Here is a 14546-nt window from a genome sequence, read left to right as displayed (position 1 = left end):
CAATTTCTTCAGGACCCTTGCCTCCACACATCTCATTGTTACAACCCCATGTGAGGCAAAAGGTGTACAGGAATCAGAGGGAGCAACATATTATCTGTGACAGATGGCCATCTGTGAGTGTGTGAAAGCCCTATTTTGTATTTTTATTACATGAAATTATGCAGATAATACTCTGTTAGTCTCAAATCTGAGTTACTACAAATAATAAAGAAAACACCAGTCACGAAAAAAAATATCTAACAAGAGTTTATTCTTGCTTGAAGCAGACCCAAATTCAGCTCTGTCTTCGCACAGTCATAGAGAAATAGAGCAATGCACATGGGGGGACAGGCAGCCTTAAATACACTTCAAACCGTCTTCGGTTGCTGAAATAATACATAGTTTACTACCCACGTAACATGGCCATTTTCCATGGTGACACATAGTACCTCGCTCTGCGTCATCTCTGCACAATTTACTGTTCTCACAGCAAGGAAGTTCATCACGTTCCCATCACAAGGAGGCAAGGAGGCATTCCTTGCGCTTTGTTATCACTGTTTGTCTTACACCAAAAGGGCACTTCGCATTTCGGCTCGGCAGTTCAATTAACATTTCCTCTCTAGAATGTGCATGGTACATTATGGTACATCATGTTTTCTAAACATGAGTCATTCGATTAGCTTTGGAAATCAGAAGACAGGAAGGAACATAACTAACCTAACCTTTATCTTTGAGCTGTCTGTTTCTGCCTGTTCAAAGCTTGAGCTGGTAAATTGCATTAGCTAAGCATTCCTCGCATAGACACATTTGCCAGCCTTTTAGGCTGCAATGATTTTCTTCACACAGAAAAATGAAAACCCAGAAAGTGAGCACAGAAACCAAATGGAATTGGAATGGCACATTTCAATGCGTGCGCTTAGCCTAACACAGAATAACACAGAATGGATGCATTTTCACAAACCCTGCTTTTAACCTAGGCTAACACATTGAAATCATACATTCTTCATTATCACATATATCAATAGCCATAAACTGTTTGATTTCCACATCCTGCATTATCAAGGCATTAGTTATATCAACAGGGGGATAAGGTACATGTTTCAATTTCTCCAAAGCTCTAGAGCAGAAGTCCTAGTAAAGAACCTAAAACCGGTAGGCACTGTATGCAACAGCAACAGAACAAGATAACTCCAACGAAAATGGCAAGTGCAGAGAATATCTTCCAACCCCAAGTTCTAAATACATTCCAAGCCCATGTCCCAATGTTCCAATCTCCTTCACTGACATGAATTTCAGCACTCAGTGTATGTAATCTTTTGATAGCTTGGAACACAGTAGGGGAGAAGTCAGGTAAACGCAAGATGCTGATCCAACCATTTTGCAAACTCCCCCACGCTCAGCTAACATGACATCTAAGACCATTCTATTTTGAAGAGCAACTAATCTAATAGCTCTTTGTTCTAATGTCATAGTAAATATGACATCAGTTGTTTCATTAATGGTTTTCTCAAATACTCTGGCCAATTTCCTAATATCTCGAGAGTTTGTTATTTGTCCCCAAAATGGAATCATGGATTTTGCTACATCCCCCAATATCTGGAGAGCTATGTCATCATTTATCCCTCTCCTAGGGTGATGTTTCAGTATTTCTGTAGTTGATGTTATGTAAACCCCTGGCAGCAGTATCCCCAAGTAACATGTTCCCTGCCAATCCTTGGGTAACCATGGATATGCGTGTTTCCCACAGACAAAGTAAATCAGTCCCCCGATGTATAAGGGCCTTGTCTCGTTTAGCAAAGTTGCAGTGTGCATACATTTGTCATATGTAACCATATACCGGGAACCTTCTTTCTTTAAACAAAATGGCACTGTATCAGGATCATGGTTGATAGTGTAGGATGATGGAGCTCCTTCCCTATTTCCTACTGGTGACATTCTAAATGATATAATTCATTGGTAGGGTTGAGATCTCTTATCTGTATATTTGGTAGAGGCAACATTGGTTGTGCTTTTATTAGCAAAGACAGAGCATCCTAGAGGCAGCAATACTTGTCGATCAAACTCGTTGATGTTTGTCCCATGAAAGTTACCAGTGGTACTATCATTCCATTTGTCAAGGAATCGAGCTTTAAAAGAAGCATAACAAGCACTTGACAATGGGAGTGGATATATGTACCAACCTAAACCTTTCTCACCATGCTGTCGGAGGTGAGAACATACCCAGTGTTTTGTCCTGTGTGTGTGTGTGTGTATCATTTATAATACGTATCAGGGTGTTGTTGAGATACCCCTCCCTGTGTTTGAGATCAAGGGGACGAAGAGTATGTGAGTGTATGTAGAGAGGAGACAAGGTAGTGGAGCTGACCGTAGGTAACAGTATGCTGAGAGGGTGTGAGCTTTCCAAAAAACATAACACAGGTATCAGTACGAGCATAATGGATGCTACAATAATTACGATTATGCATTTGTCCCTCATGGACCATAGTCCTTTAAACGTATATTGTCCAGTGGCAATGCTATCCATGTCCTTGTTTATACGTGCCCCAAACAGTGGAATAGTTTTTCAGTGTCCGTTAAGAAACCTCACTGAAACAGGCTCTATAAGTTCATCCGTGGGTGGCACCTGACCACGTGGCCAATCTTGTTTGTAGTCTTCTTGTAGTCAAATCAATGTTTGTTAGTCTTCTCTTCCCAGCCCCCCTCTTGCTCCAAAACAAACGTTTCCATGTCTTTGGGGGGAATAGTGGGATCAATCGTTGGTTTCTTGTGGGTTCAGTATTCTTACCACACTTTCCTAACTACAAAAGGTCATCCTCTAGCTAATTTCATGGTCGAAGGTTGTAGCTGGTCAATCCAGGCACAGAGTGATCTGCGAACAAAGGATCAGTATCCGACAAAAGTGGTGAAAGTGTTGGACGATCAGGTTGCTTGGTCTCAGGACCAGGACATGGGCCATCACTCTAAGGCACACACTTGGTTTCAAGATCATTGCTCTCCTCCTTCTACCATTTGTCATAGGGCAAAGGCAAAGGCACTCGTTTCAGATATGCTGCATGAATCCAGTGTTTATTCCCGTCCACTCAAACAGCCATCTGAGTAGCCAGTAGCACCAGATAGGGTCCTTTCCAGTGAGCGGAAAGACTGGACTTCCACTCAAAGTCTTTCACCAGTACATAGTCACCAGATCGAATGCGGTGACCAGGGCCCACATATTTGTCAGGCAGTGCTGCACGAACCTGTTGGTGAATCAAATGCAGATTTGAGTTAACTGGTCACAGTAATCAGACAATAGTGGGTATTCGATATCTGACAATTTCTTAGGCCTGGGTGCATTCCATACATTATCAGGTCACCCCATCACTATTTCATAGGGAGAAAGTCCTGTTTTTGCCTGAGCAGTAGCTCTCATAGATAACAGTGCTAGTGGTAGGGCATCAAGCCATTTCAGTTTGTTGTCAGCACACACCTTCGCTAGCTTGTTCTTAAGTATGCCATTTCGGCGTTCTATTAAACCACACTTTATGGATGCCTTGCAGAATGGAAACACTTCTTAATCTGTAGTCCCTCACATACGTGTAGTATGATAGCAGCAATAACATGAGGTCCATTATCGGACCATATTACTCTAGGTAACCCAAATCTTGGAAAGTACTATTTTAACATGACTTTTGCAGTGGACATGGCAGTATTATCTTTCAAAGGGAAAGCCTCAACCCATTTGCTGAATGCACATATCACTACTAACACATACTTGTAATTTTGGAATCGCACCATCTCAATGAAGTCAAAATGAAACACTTTGAATGGCATGGAAGGGGGTGCAAAACTACCCTTAGGTGCTGGTGTTCCCTTTCCAATGTTGTGTTGTAGACAGATCATACAGTTCTGAACAAGTTGTTCTGAAGTTTTGGGAATGTTGTCATTACTCCTTACTGGGTCTAGATGTTTACAGATACCTTTGGCACTAATGTGAGCTGGCTCATGTGCCATAGTAACTACAGCTGTTATATAAGCGTTGGGCAGCATCCACCTTTGTTTCTCATGATCAACCCAACAACCCTCATTATCCAACCCTGCTGGGCCAGAACCCCATAGTTCAATCTCCTCGGCTGTGGCTTTCGCCTGAATTTCATTCACGCTATTAATGCCCTCTTCCATGATCCCAGTCTCAGCAACCCACCTAGCAGAGTCTAAACCCCGCTTCAGCGAGACAGAATTAACAGTGCTTGTTGAGCACATCGTAGACAACGCCCCAATGCTGTTCATTGCCAAACAAAGGTGCAACACACAGCAGCGGTGCAAAGAGATCTGAGCAGCAGCAGCACAGAAGTGCACCACAGTTGGCGTGACAGTGCGTACAGTCAAAGATTGCCACAAGTGATGGGACGATATGCGGCTGCGTGTGCGCAACCTAATGGCAGCACACCCCCAGCACAGCACCAGCACAGGAAGGGGACCCGCTACACCCCTGAGGCTCCAGACATGGGAGGAGAGGTGCAGTAGTGTCCTGCACCTCGAAGGGATCGAGGGCGTAGGCGGAGCAGAGTTTGGAGCCAGCCCACCTGGCAATGCTGGTAAGTACACAGAGTGGAAAGCCATGAGTGGGAATGTTGGAAAGCCCCATCTCCGGCCTAGAGGCACCCAACGCATCCACCAATGACCCACACCACACACCACACGCACAAGTGACCGAACCCCCAGGACAGGCAGACAGCATGCAACTGTGTGCAAGCTGAGATCCATACACCTGGGTGCATCACCCATCAAATGTGTGTACATGCAAGTGGACCATGTATGAGGAGTGCATTGCATGTGATCGACCCATTCACATCCTGTCAAACAACTAACAGCATGCCCTGCATTCCCCCACAGGCACATCATCCGACCGTGAAACTGCACAACAACCTACTCCACGTGGCACTACACGTAGCTTTCGTACCCAGACATCAGAGGATGCCACTGCCACCACCTTGGAATTCAAACGTCAGCCCCGCCAACGTCGGCCGCCACCACCTCTGGAACTCAACCATCAGCCCTGCCAATGTCGGCCATGGACACACCCATCCCTCCTGCACCCCCAGCACAGCACGTGGCCACCGGATCCACACCTGCTACCACATCTGCCGCATCCATCAGTGGGCGTCAAGATATGGCTGACGACGAAGCATCCAGCGGCAACAATGCACCAGTGGAACAGTGTGCTGACGCACCACACAATGAGGATGACGGGGGCAACATCTCTCCCCTACAGGAGTTACAATTTAGCCCGATCAATCTCCACAGCCCAATGCGCTCCCCCACTCCCTCACTCACAGAACTCAGCGCCCACCTCCTGCGCATGGAGGAACACCAGGCAAGCATCACACAGCTAGTGGAGCAACCACTCCAGGAGGCTAAGCAGCAAAGGGAGGATGCCAGGCTGCAGCGTGAGGAGGTCAGACTCTAGAGGGAGAGCACTGCCACCTCTGTGCGTAGACTGTCATGTGCATTGGCAGATCTGCTACCACAAATGTGGTTCTGTCACAGCGGTTCAGGGAGGGGAACACTGCGATGCCATCTATCGCTGAGTCAATGCAAGTGGCCCAACTTGCATATTTGGCCAATGTGCCAGCTGCGACCATGCCGGTGCCATCTGCAAGCAGCACACCTTCCAGTTTATTAGGCAGTAGTCCTCGGAGGTGGTCCTCATGGCTGTTCGGACCCTCCGGGAAGGACATGTACAGCCACAAGCGTGGACGAAAATAGTGTGGTGAACGTTAAACTGTCATACAAACAGTCGTGATGGGGTTGTTGTTGGGGGGTGGGTATGTTGGGGAGGTGGGGCTGGTCCTTAGTGGGGTAAGTCATTTGGGGCCTGGTTGGTGGGTGGGTACATTGGGGAGATGGGGGTGGTCCTTAGTGTGGTACGTCAGTTGGGGCCTGGTTGGGGGTGGGTACGTTGGGGAGGTGGCGGTGGTCCTTAGTGGGGTAAATCAGTTGGGGCCTGGTTGGGGGGTGGGTACATTGGGGAGGTGGGTGGTCACGGGTGTACTTCATTATCCTTCAATTCCCATCACCCCTGTAATGTAGTAAATACTCTTTTGTTGCAATGCAAATGACGAGTGGACATTGTTGATTCCCTGTGCATTCAAACCATTTAAGGTCGTCCCACCACATGGAGTGCCTAATGTGCATGAGAAGTGTATAAAAAATAATTTCGAATGAGTGCTGCCCGTGCATGTTGTCCATCATGGGCACCCCTGCCAGGGAGTGCACCCATCCCATCCCCATCATCATCCTCATCATCGTCGTCGTCATCACCATCCTCATCATCTGTGTCCGGGGGCAGTGGAATGTTCCTGCGTATGCACAGATTGTACAGCATGGCACATGCAACTACTATCTTCCCTGTCTTTACTGGGCTGTACTGGAATGAGCCATCCGATCAGTTCAAGCAGCGGAAACTGGCCTCCAGTAATCCAAAGGTACGCTCTATCATGCCACGTGTGTGTATGTGTGCCCTGTTGTAGGCCTCCTCATACCTGTTCCTTGGCCTTCGTATGGGCATCATCAGCCATGGCGTGAGTACATATCCAGCCTCACCTGCATGGGAGTGTAAGCAAGGGCACATGTTAGTGTTCGTGGTATCACTGTCTGAATCAGATGCAGTACAATCATAGCCCATTTGTGAATCCGTTGTATTGGACATCTTTTGAGCCAACATGGATAACAATACCATGCATGGGTCATTGATGGTCACATTCGTGGATTGATAATGGGCAACAACTTGTTGCGCACAAGTCGGTGCCCATGAGTTCATATGTGGAGGGTGCAAACAGGGGGTAGGGGGTGGGAGTTTGTCCTGCCTGTAAAAACATTTTCAATTGCAATCTCTTTTGATGAAAATTTGATAAGATAGAGGACATTCATACAAAATACAATGTTTTGCCATGTAATGTGCTGCTGTGTAAGGTACAAATAAACACTCGGTATTGAAGGTATAGGTCAGCTTTATACTTTGCTGAAGCTATTTTTATTTTTGTAGATGTTTTGAAAGCAAAAAAAATCTATTGTGGTCAATAGTTGACCTGAATAAATTCAACAAGAGGTTGGCTTAGCTCATTCCCTCTGTATAAGTATCCAACTTACTCTATAAAACATAAACGCAAACACTGTGAACAACATAAGCAGAGAAAAAGGTTCACAGATAGAATTTCAAGCTGTAAAATAGTTAAATTAATGCAAAGAATTACAATGTTACAGCAACAGTGTGAACTACTTAGACAAGAGAAGAGGTCCACAATAAGCATTATTTCATGCAGTTAGGCAATTTAGTCAAAGCATTGTAAATACGTACACAGCAGTTTAACATGTATCAAAAGAGAAGAGGTGCACACATATCTACAACTCACATGGGGCAACCGATACTGTATATTAGTGTCTTAGACCTGTATAGTTGTGTCATCCTAGGGAGAGCATAGCTAATATATTTTGTCTGGGAGACATGACCTTGGAGAGGTCTACCAGAGCCAGGCTAAAGGGTGACCTTGTTGTGGGTCGACATCAGGAGGATGAATCATAGTCCCAAAATGGGGTGGAACAAAAGGGCGTCATATGGTGCCGGGGTTCTCAGACGTTTCGGCATACACAGTTTAACAGCCTTCTTCTATAGCCAAGGGGTGGATTCCCCTACAAGAAGTGGAGGGGAAGGTAAGTCAAACAATGGGACAATGTGTTGGGAAATTCTAATGAGTACATACAACAACCTGAGTATCATTGGAGTGTTTACACAAACTTAAAAAGATTTAAAAAATGATGTCTAGAAAAGACAATTCCAGTCCTCCACTGACCTTATCAGTGATGGCACCAAACGCGGGCGCCTTCTGGCTTGGGAAGTGGAGAAAAAGTGGTGTAAAGACCACTGTAGAAATACTGGTACGGGTCCTCCTATTCGAATAGTGGAAGTTGGGCACTGAAAGAGTGATGAGGAGATGTGCCTAAGTGAGAAAAGCACAGGCGGGGGTACGTGCCTGGGTTGATGGAGTCACAATTGCAGGGGTATCAAATGTACGGTGGACAGAAACCAGTGACTATGTACCTTAGTGCCCGTTATGAATGGTGAACCGAGGACTGGCTGGCCATTATGATCTGAGGGCGTAGTCTGCTGGGCTGGAATTTCAATGGTGGAAAAGGCAGCGTTCTGCTGAAAGGCAAGCAGATCGGTATGTTGGCTGATGGACGCAATGGAGTGGCTAAGCAGGACAAGAGCTGCCGCGTGGAAAGTTGAGGCTAGTATCTCAATCGGGGCTCACCTGGAAAGTGTGGCCATAGGAGGCAGTGTCTAGGTCCCGATACAGGAGAGCGCAGCTGAAGTCATGGCAGGTGTCTGCTACTCAGCACAGAGAGTCGCGAGTGGAGCTGTGTCAGGCTGGAGACTGCGCATGTGTAGGAGAGAGGAGGCTCTCCTAGACGCATGCGCAGTTGGGTACAGTGGCGCGTTGTCATGGCAAACTCTGTACTCAAGGAATAGAGAGTCAAGCAGGTAGAATTCAAGCGCCCGGGCGGAAATAGAGAAAAAGTAATCTCTGTGGGTCTAGTCAACGGGGAGATGTGTGATGGCCCCTAGACAGGTGTGCAAGTGTGTCAAGGATGGCATCGGCCGGAAGCGGTAGTCCCCTGAAACTAATGTAGACGGGGGGAGATGCAAGGAGGTGAAGAGGACATAGTTAGGACAACATTGCTGGGTGCACTTGGATTGCACTCGGCCCAGGATGGCGGATTACAGATAGGGCCTGGCAAACAAGCCGGTGAAATGGCTGGAGCGCAAGTGTGGCAAAGAATGCACAGGCAGAAGGCAGGAACCCCCTAAAATGATTGTAGATGGGGGAAATGCAAGGAAGTGCAGGGGGAATACTTATAACAACAACATTGCTAGGTGCACTTAGGTATGCACTTGGCCCAAGATGTCGGATAATAATCAAGCTGTGGCAAATGAGCCGGGGATGTGGGTGCCCTAAGGGGGTGGCCTGTGTCATGCACAATGTCGGGGAGAAAGTGGTTCAAGTAAAGGTGCCAGATGGATGTGCCTCATTCAGTCCGAGGGCTATGGATTTCAGTTTGAACCTCCACCAGGCTTCTTTAAAGTTCAGGGAGTTACCAGAGTTGTTGATGTTGGGTACTTTGTCCACTACCCACCAAAGGAAATTGTCTGGGCTGTGATGAAATTCTAGAAAGTGGGGTACCAAGGGTGCAGTAAGGTTTTTATACCGGATCCTTGATCTGTGCTCACTGATTCTTTTGTGGATTGGTCTGGTGGCTTGTCTCACATATCTCAAGCCGCAAGGACATTCAAGTATGTATATAACATTAGGAGATTTGCAATTTGAAAAATGTAGTAATTTCCAGTCCTTGCTGCCTATGGGAAATGAAGTCATTTTGCGAGTAAATTTGCATGCCGTGCAGTTCCCACAGGGATGGTGGCCTGTAATTTCTCTTAGATTCCAGAGTGAGGATCTTGTACTGCTTTTGCTCATTCTTGCATGTGTCAATATGTCCTTTAAATTCTTGGATCTCTTCAGGGCCATCCTAGGTGTTGGTTCTTTTGGTAGGCTCAGTTGGACAAGCGGCCAGAATTTCTTTATCATGCCCTTGAGTTTGGTTGTGCTAGGGCAAAAGGTGGTGACGCAAGTAATGTTGTCCTCTCCTGAAGCGTCACAGTGTTTGGTAGTTAATAATGATTCCCTAGGAGTGTATCTTGCTCTCTTTTGGGTATTTTTTAGCAGTTTTTTCAGGTACCCTCTTGGTGTCAATTTGTCATGCAATAAGGACGCATGTGTTTTGAATTCACCAATGTCAGTGGAATTCCTGCGGATTCTCAGGAATTGCCCGTACGGTAGATTATCCCAGAGGTTCTTGGGGTGATGACTTTGGTAGCGCAAGATAGTGTTGCGGTACGTCTCTTTTCTGAATAGAGTGCATTCCAGTTTGTTGTTCTGGGGTCTGATGGTGAGGTCCAGAAAATTGATTTCCACAATGCTATGATGCATGGTGAATTTGATTTCTTCTGTGCAGTTGTTTAACCAGTTGAAGAAGTCGACGAGGATGTTGTTCTCTCCTTTCCAAATAAAGATAAAATCATCTATATAGCGATGCCAAAGTATGATGCTGTCAAGGAAGGGGTTGGAGTCATTGAGTACGTAGTTATGTTCATATTCTGCCATAAATATAATGGCCGTGCTCGGGGCAAATGCTGCACCCATGGCGGTGCCACATATTTGCAGGTAGAAGATGTTGTCAAATTCAAAAAAGTTGTGTGTGAGTGCCAGTTGCAATAATTCTACTATAAAGTTAGTATGGACTCTTATTTGAGTCATATGGTGGGTGAGGTGCAGTCTAATACATTCAACCGCTGTGTCTTGTGGTATACTTGTGTATAAGCTGTTGATGTCCATGGTGACAAGTAAGTCTTCTGTTGTATTGAATGGCTGGTTTTCAAACTTCAATATTGTGGCCATAGTATCTCTTAGGTACGTATGTGTTTTCTGACTAAGAGGTTTAAGGAAGAAAGCGATAAATTTACAGATCGGTTCCAGGACAGACCCGCATCCCGAGACAATGGGCCTACCAGGGGGGATGTCTGGTTCTTGTGCAGTTTGGGCAGAGCGTAAAATGCTGGGGTTCTGCCTTCAGAGGTATTAAGGAAAACTTCTTCCTTGTCAGAGATCCAGTCGTTCCCGGCTGCAAACTGTGTTATCTCCTGTATTTTCCTTTTGATGGTCTCTGTTGGATCTTTCCTTAATTTTTTGTAGTTACCTTCCCCATTTAGAAGTGCCATAACCATTTCTTTGTACTGTTCCTTGCTTTGAACGACAATCCCACCTCCCTTGTCGGCTGATTTTATGACAAGGGATTTGTTGTCTGCTAGTGTTTTAAGAGCTTTGCGTTCGTTTAGAGTAAGGTTCTGTCTTTTAGGTATTGAGCTTTCTTGTTCTTATCTCATTTCCTCTTTGATGCATTTCTCAAATATCAAAACTGATGGTGGTATTTCGTTATCTCTCGGGTTAAAGTCTGATTTAACCCTGTGGCCGGAATTTTCTCGCTGGATGGGATTTTCTTTGTCATTAAAATACATTTTTCTACGGATGGTCCTGTAGAAGTTAGCCAATTCTTGATCTAGTCTGAACCAGTCTGTATGATTGGTTGGGACGAAGGAAAGGCCTTTCGCCAACAGTGAATTTTCAACTAGGGTCAGGGTAATCCCTGATAAATTGAAGATTGGGATTTCTTCTAAAATCTCCTCTGTCTCCTTCTGTGGTTCAGTGCCCTCCATTGGGGGAAGTTGTGATAAGGCATTGGTTGGAATTGCGGTGGGCCCCAGTGGCCTCCTCTGGGGCCCCCTTGTCCTAAAAAAGGCATAATGGATGGTGGTTGAAAATGTCCACGAGTGGCTTGTCTGCCTCTGGTTGCAGCTTGATCATCTCCTGAGGAGCAAGAGCTAGATGTGTCCCAGAAGGACACTGTTTTGCGTCTACTTCTGGTTGGTCCTGATTGGTTCTTAGCCCTTCTTTTTCTTTGTTGTCTTTGTATTCCGCCGATAAATAAGGGTATACTAGTTCTAGTGTGAAGTTTTTAACGTCCTTGGCTAGTTTTTTGTGCTTCTTTTCCAATGCACTTGACATAAATGTGTCAAGGGTTTTTGTCTATTTCCTTTAGTTTCTCACGTGCATTTTCTATGGTTTCATCACTGAGGAACTTGGTTTCTTCTGCTTTCAGTTCAATGGTGATTTGTTGGTGTATCCTTTGAGCCATAGTAATTTTGAGCACCATCAGATCTCTGCTACATTTTGTGGCTATTCTGCTGAATACTTGCATATAGATTTTGTCATCAAGAAAAAGGGTGGGCTCATTGCGAACGATTAGACCAAGGGGGACCAAGTTAGCTCTAAGGTACTCACTTAGAAAATGGCAGTGCACCTCTGTTCTAAAGCATTTTTTCTTAAGGTTCAAGAGGTCGTCACTTGTGGCTGTAGAGGTGAGGTGTTGTTGTGCGCCTTCCATATTACACAGAGTGGGGCCTTGAATGATCTCATGGATTTGTTCTTCCGAAAAACTTAAAGTATGCTCCATTTTAAAGAGAGGGGGCACCTGTTGTATGGGGTCAGTGAATTGAACGGAAAAATAAAGGTGTTTTCTGAATCCTAAATAGGAAATGTGCAAATATAAGGCATTAATTCAGAATCCCTATTATAGCTGGGAGCTATATCTAAAGTAGAGGTAACAAGAGGGATGGCCCAATACAGGGTCAGGACTGTGGGCTATCAATGGATGCAAAAGGGGTGGGGGGGTTTGTCCTGCCTGTGAAACTTTTTCAATTGCAATCTATTTTGATGCAAATTTGATCAGTTAGAGGACATTCATACAAAATACTCTTTTTTGCCATGTAATGTGTTGCTGTGTAAGGTGCAAATAAACACTCAGTATTGAAGGTATAGGTCAGCTTTATACTTTGCTGAAGCTATTTTTTATTTTTGTAGATGTTTTGAAAGCAAAAAAAATCTATCTGTGGTCAATAGTTGACCTGAATAAATTCAACAATAGGTTGGCTTAGCTCATTCCCTCTGCATAAGTATCCAAATTACTCTATAAAACATAAACACAAACACTGTGAACAACATAAGCAGAGAAAAAGGTTCACAGATAACAATGCAAGCTGTAAAATAGTTAAATTAATGCAAAGAATTACAATGTTACGGCAACATTGTGGACTACATAGACAAGAGAAGAGGTCCACAATAAGCATTATTTCATGCAGTTAGGCAACTTAGTGCAAAGCATTGTAAATACGTACAAAGCAGTTTAACATGTATCAAAAGAGAAGAGGTGCACACATATCTACAACTGACATGGGGCAACCGATACTGTATATTAGTGTCTTAGACCAACACTAAAGCTTTGTATAGTTGTGTCATCCTAGGGAGAGCATAGCTAATATGTTTTGTCTAGGATACGTGACCTTGGAGAGGTCTACCAGAGCCAAGCTAAAGGGTGACCTTGTTGTGGGTCGATGTCAGGAGGATGAATCATAGTCCCAAAATGGAGTGGAACAAAAGGGCATCAAATGGTGCCAGGTTTTTCAGATGTTTCGGCATACACAGTTTAACAGCCTTCTTCTGGAGCCAAGGCATGGATTCCTCTACAAGAAGTGGAAGGGAAGGTAAGTCAAACAATGGGACAATGTGTTGAGAAATTCTAATGAGTACATACAACAACCTGAGTATCATATGTGGAGGGTTACTATGGCATTGTGATATGATGGCCAGGCTTGCAGCAGTCAAACACTGGTTACTGTAAAAATGTGAACAATGAACACTGCCGGTTAAGTGCCCATTGTGTGCATTGAAGGTGCACAGGTGCATTGGGCGGGTGAGGGACTCACATCCTCATGTCGAAATTGCATGTGATGCGACACCATGGCTAGGGTGTGCATGGGCGTAGGTTGCGCAGGTAATTTCGCACCGTGGCAATTTGAAATGTGACGCATTGCAATGTGTGAGATGTGGTGACTGTCCATACCATTGGGCAGGGGGCATGCATTGGCACTTGTATGTACCCAAATGGCTGGGTCACTCTGGGCCTTCCTACCCCCCCACACAGGGGTCATGCATTGGCAGTTGTACTTACCCAATAGCCATGTGCTTTGTTCCGCATAGCATTCTATGTAGCGTGGCAACGTAGAGTTCTGCAAGATCATCGAGTCATGTGTTGACCCCGGGAAACGTGCACAGTAATGGGTGATCACTTGTCTGGCATTGCATACCATCTGGACATTCAGTGAGTGGAATTGCTTCCGATTGCGGTACACCACCTCGATTGCATGTGGAACTGTCAACTCAACGTGTGTGCAGTCTAATGCGCCTATGCAATTAGACATGCCTGCAATGGTATGGAAGTCCAACTTGGTGGCAATGACCTGGGCAGGGGCACGGGGAAGGGATATGTACTCAGATGCATGACGCAGCAGCACATCCAGTACCTGGTCCAGTACTCTAGATAAACAGGGTTGTGACAGACTGTGCAGCTCACCAACAGTGTTCTGATATGTTCCTGTTCCAAGGAAATGCAGTACCAAGACAACCTTCAGCAGGGGGGGAATTGCAGTCCAGATGCCAATGCGGCTGCTGATGTCCTCCTCGATCAGGGTGACGATGGACATGATTGAGGGCCGGTACAGGGTATTGCTGGATGCCTGCGGAGTCGTGCCGGCTGCACATTTATGTTTATGGGCACCGGGTTCGCAATTTGCTGCCTGCGCCTCCTCCTCCTCCTCCTCCTCCTCTGCCCCACTGCTGCCACAATGTGCACTGCTGCTTGTAGGTTCCTTAGGCCAAATGCTGCTACAGATACTGACACCATGGTTGTGTTTGAAGGTGGCCTGGGTGTGGGTGGGGTTCTTTTGTAGGCTCCCAGTAGCCTACGTGGTGCAGCTTGGCTCATTTTGTACACCTGTGGGCTGAATCAGCTCACCTGCCACTGTTTAATGCAATCTCGCAGTGCCAGTAGTAACGCCACAGTGTTTCTGCCATTATTCT

At 45.6% G+C, this 14546-nt stretch overlaps 1 long non-coding RNA gene across 1 annotated transcript; it reads right to left on the bottom strand.

Moving 5' to 3' along the window:
• Positions 1-230: 230 nt before the first annotated feature.
• LOC138491366 (uncharacterized) lies at positions 231-7518 on the bottom strand. Its single transcript, XR_011275992.1, has 2 exons — positions 6501-7518; positions 231-3215 (listed from the first exon to the last, which is right to left on the bottom strand). It is a non-coding gene; the product is annotated as an uncharacterized lncRNA (long non-coding RNA).
• Between the last annotated feature and the right edge of the window lie 7028 nt (positions 7519-14546).

This window comes from Ambystoma mexicanum, chromosome 10 (genome assembly GCF_040938575.1).
Source record: "Ambystoma mexicanum isolate Mex_15411 chromosome 10, UKY_AmexF1_1, whole genome shotgun sequence".
Taxonomy (NCBI): domain Eukaryota; kingdom Metazoa; phylum Chordata; class Amphibia; order Caudata; family Ambystomatidae; genus Ambystoma; species Ambystoma mexicanum.
This window is presented reverse-complemented; position numbering and strand designations above follow the sequence as displayed.